Source organism: Myotis lucifugus, unplaced genomic scaffold (assembly GCF_000147115.1).
Source record: "Myotis lucifugus unplaced genomic scaffold, Myoluc2.0 scaffold_425, whole genome shotgun sequence".
Taxonomy (NCBI): Eukaryota; Metazoa; Chordata; class Mammalia; order Chiroptera; family Vespertilionidae; genus Myotis; species Myotis lucifugus.
The window spans coordinates 436760-441648 of record NW_005871473.1 but is presented as its reverse complement, the minus strand read 5'-3'; the positions used below and the strand labels follow the sequence as shown (position 1 = coordinate 441648).

The 4889-nt window shown below is 51.0% G+C and overlaps 1 protein-coding gene across 1 annotated transcript in view; it reads left to right on the top strand.

The window, feature by feature from the left end:
• Positions 1-4889, top strand: part of LOC106699516 (cytosolic carboxypeptidase 4-like) — a 96922-nt gene that overhangs the window by 68511 nt on the left and 23522 nt on the right. The window lies entirely within an intron of this gene.

Sequence of the window (4889 nt, the reverse complement as noted above, 5' to 3'; positions counted from 1 at the left end):
AGCCTGACCAGCATGGCTCAGTGGTTGAGCATCCACCTCCTGTTACCAAGAGGTCATTGTTCGATTCAATTCCTAGTCAGGGCACTTGCCTGGGTTGCAGGCTCAATCCCCACTAGGGGGCGTGCAGGTGGCAGCCGATCCATGATTCTCTCTCATCATTGATGTTTCTCTAGCTCTCTCCTTCTCCCTTTCTCTCTGAAATCAGTAAAAATAGATTTTAAAAATATATATATCAAAAAAAGAACGCTTGTTCCATTCCATCCTAGTCAAATTGTGCAATATTTCATGTCGCCCTCCCCCTCCCATCCGAGGAGACATGTGGTCCATGCTGTCTCCCCTCCAGAAGCAAGTCCAGGGCCGAGGCCTGGGACAGGTGTGCTCGGGGGTAGGCAGCCTCGGCCGCTGGGACAGGAGAGAGGTTTCCAGGGAAGGAGGCCCCCACCTGACATCCAGTTAGACACACACACTCCGCTCATCGCTGACAGGGCCCTCTCTGCTCCGACAGCCTCTCACGGAAGAGCGGACCGTTTGCTGTAAAGCGCAGCAGGCGGAAGTCTCGTTTATAAACATAAAGTACACGTTAATTAACTGTCAACATGACGGCCGCCGGCGGGCTGCCTGCGGGGACCATCTGAGAGGTGGGTGAGACACAGCCGGGCGCGCATTATTCTCCGCTGGGCTCAGCGTCACCTCCCGGTTACCTGCAAGGCTGTATTTAACTGCTTCCCCAGGACAGCCGGCCGCACACCGCCGCTCACTCAGTGCCTGGAAGATTCCCACTGCGTCAACGCTGAGCCCTGGCCGGTGTGGCTCAGTGGAAAGAGCGCCAGCCTGCAGACCGAAGGGTCCCAGGTTCGATTCAGGTCAAGGGCACATGCCCGGGTTGCTGCTGGATCCCCAGGAGGGGGCGTGCAGGAGGCAGCCGATCGATGATTCTCTCTTCTCCTCATTGATGTTTCTATTTCCTCTCTCCCTTTCCCTTCCTCTCTGAAATCAATAAAAATATATATAATAATAATAATAAAATATCCTCAGGCGAGGATTAACAAAACAAACAAGCAAAAAAGCTGGCTCTAGGGCTGCCTGGCTGCGGACTAACGGTGCCTCTGTCTGATGCAAATATTCCTGAAGCGTTGGGAAGCCCGGTAGCCTGGGGTTCCACCTGGTCTAGATGGTACCCAGGCATTTCCCCCTTGGCGGGTAATATCACAGGAACTCCCAGGACCAATGGGAATGTGAGACAGTGAGAGAAAGCCGGACACTGATACTGATGGGGTTGCCAAGGGCCAGACAAGTCATTCAGTTTATGAGCAATATGGCAATGGTCACATATTCTTTCATCCAACCATCCACCCACCCACCCATCCATCCAACCATCCACCCACCCACCCATCCATCCATCCATCCATCCATCAAGAGAGAGGGAGGCTCTGACCGGTTTGGCTCAGTGGATAGAGCATCTGCCTGCGGACTGGAGGGTCCCAGGTTCGATTCCGGTCAAGGGCATGTACCCTGGTTGCGGGCACATCCCCAGTGGGGGGTGTGCTGGAGGCAGCTGATCGATGTTTCTCTCTCATCGATGTTTCTAGCTCTCTGTCCCTCTCCCTTCCTCTCTGTGAAAAATCAATAAAATATATTTTTAAAAAAAGAGAGGGAGAGAGAGATAGAAACACCAATGATGAGAGAGAATCATGGATCGGCTGCCTCCTGCACACCCCCTTACTGGGGACGGAGCCTGCAAACCCAGGCCTGTGCCCTGTCCTAGAATCAAACCCTGACCTCCTGGTTCATAGGTCCACGCTCAATCACTGAGCCACACCAGCCGGGCCTTCAGCCTTGACTGCATGTGGGTGCGCTGGCCGCGTCTGCAGGGGTCTGCAGGGCCTTGGGGAGCCTCGCTTGGTTTAATTGGAGGCCTGGTGGCTGCTGCCTGGAGTTCCCAGCACATTCACCGGAATTCGCCGCGTCCCAGCTCCAGCCTGGCGCCCTCATTTTCCTGTGGCGGTGGCATAAATAATGCAGATGCCTTCAGCCCAGCAGCAGGAACTAGACCCAGATGTCAGGGGTGGGGAACGCAGCCCCTTCAAGCTGGGGGGTTGAGCGGTGAACAGGGGCGGGGGGAGCCCTGTGGATCGGCACAGCCAGGGGAGGTGTGTGTGGGAAGGAGGGGGGAACCTCTTGAATAAGGGGCCCCGTTAGCTCACAGGGGAACGGGAATGAGACCCAGGAATGGGGGTGGGGAAGAGAGGGGCAGGCATGTGGAGACCATAGCAATAGGGCTCTGCCCAGCCTGGGCTGAGCGGGAAGGGACGGAGCTCACGTTTGCAAGAATGAAATTAACCTTGGATTTGGCTCCGACAAGAATTCACCCAGGAAGGGTGGGGGCAGAGGGATGTGTTAGAGCCCAATTTCAGAATGGCAGTCCAGTCCACGCTGTTGTAAGCGTTCGCCAAGAAAGACACGGACACAGGGGAAGCCAGGTGGCCCGGGGGGATGGGGGTCAAACATCACCACACCAGCTGAGGACAACAGAAGTGAAAGGGAGGTTTTCAATCCGCTGCTTCCTGTGCTCCGTGCCTTGGGGGGAAACCACAATCATATTGTTTATTCGCTTAATCCGGAAATTCCGGTGTTCGACCTCACCTGGAGCCCCTGAATCTACTTAGTCTCTGATGCTTATAGAATTAACTTCCTTACTCCCTCAGCAAACGTCCTTTTTTTTTTTTTTATAAATACGTTTTTAGTGATTTTTAGAGAGAGAAGAAGGGAGAGGGAGAGAGAGAGCGAGCAAAACATCGGTGAGAGAGAAACATCATCGATTGGCTGCCTCCTGCAGGCCCCACACTGGGGATGGAGCCTGCAACCCGGGCATGTGCCCTTGACCGGGAATCGAACCTGCAGCGATTCTCAGCCTTGGCTGCACTTTAGAATCACCTGGGAATCTTTCTTTAAAATCCTGATTTCTGGGCCTCATCCTCCGGAAATTCTGTTTCTTTGTTACTCATGTTGTGGCCTCACCCCATAACAAAGAAACAGAATTTCCGGAGGATGGGGCCCAGAAATCAGGATTTTAAAAAAAAAGATTCCCAGGTGATGCTAATGTGCAGCCAAGGTTGAGAACCACTGCAAACCTGGGACCCTTCAGTCCGTGGATGGGTGCTCTACCCACTGAGCACCACCAGCCAGGGCCGTGTTCCTCCCACTTTATTGCCTTGTTCTGCGGGGCTGCAGGTCCTCAGAGCCAGAGCGGCCTCTGCCTCGTTTTCCAGGAGCGTGGAGAGCTCTCACGTGAAGCACTCGGCTAGGATAGCCCCCCTGGGGAGCACCAGGGCCCCCACTCCCTCCCCGCACCTCACGCCTTCCAGCTGCCATTCACGTGGAGTGCGCTGTGAATGAGGCTCTTGGGCCTGGGCGACCTGCTCTCATCTGTTCCCCGAGAACCTGTGCTTTTCTCCACCTCCACTCTCCGCTCGCTGCAAAACCGTTATTCCTTGACTTGGGGCACCAATCCCAGCCACACCGCTCGGGGCAGAGGCAATAGAGAAATGACAGACATTTGAAAACATGGATTCCGGATGCGAGCAAACGGAGGTTCAGATATTCACGTACATCCTTAATAGCAGCGCAAACCCCGGCAAGGAGTTGATTTGGTCTGAAATTCAGTTTTGTTTTTTAAATTTTTTATATATATTTTATTGACTTTTTACAGAGAGGAAGGGAGAGGGATAGAGAGTTAGAAACATCGATGAGAGAGAAACATCGATTCAGCTGCCTCCTGCACACCCCCCACTGGGGATGTGCCCGCAACCCAGGTACATGCCCTTGACCGGAATCGAACCTTGGACCCTTCAGTCCACAGGCCGACGCTCTATCCACTGAGCCAAACTGGTTAGGGCTGAAATTCAGTTTTTCTCAGCTACTCAATGGGGATGCTAGCAGCACCCACTTCTTTATGAGATCATCTATATTAAGTTTTTAGCACAGTAGAGAAAGTATCATGAATCTTCCATAGAGTACTAGGTGGACCGGTTACTAATGCGGATTTTTTCCAATAGACGGAGTTACACATATGTTGAGATATATGCTATTTTGTTGTATTGACAGCAAGCTTCAAAACTTCATATGCCAAATTTGCTGAACGTGTTAACATCACAGATATGTTTATGCTTAATACTTCCCAGGCAAGATCTTTTAACGTGTCTTTAGCTGGTTCTGAAGTGTGTGATGGTGCGTCATCATGAAGCAAAATTACTTTGTCGTGTCTTCTGACCCATTCTGGCCGTTTTACGATCAAAGCCTGGTTCAAATTGATCATTTCTTGTCGGCAGTGATCAGTATTGACGGTTTTGCCTGTTTTTAGAAGCTCATGATACACCACACCTTCCTGATCCCACCAAATGCAGAGCATTGTCTTCTTTCCGAAGCGATTTGGCCTTGCAGGCGATGTTGATGGTTGACCTGGATCAACCCATGATTTTGTGCGTTTGGGATTCTCAAAATACATCCACGTTTCATCGCCAGTCACAATTCGATGCAAAAAGGACTTTCTCTTGTGCCGTTGAAGCAACATTTTATGGATGACTTTTCGGTTTTCCATTTGTCTTTCGGTTGGTTGATGAAGCACCCATTTTCCTTCCTTTAAAATCTTTCCCATTGCTTGTAAATGGTCAGAAATTGTTTGCTGAGCAATGTTTAATCTTTCTGCAAGTTGTTTTTGAGTTTGACATGCATCATCATCCAATAAATGTTTGTAATTGTTGGTCTTCAAACTTTTTCAGTTGACCTGGATGTTCTTTGTCTTTCACATCGAAATCTTCACTTTTAAAGTGTTTAAACCAGCGTTCACAAGTATCTTGAGATGGAGCATGTTCACCTTTAAGCTTCCGGAA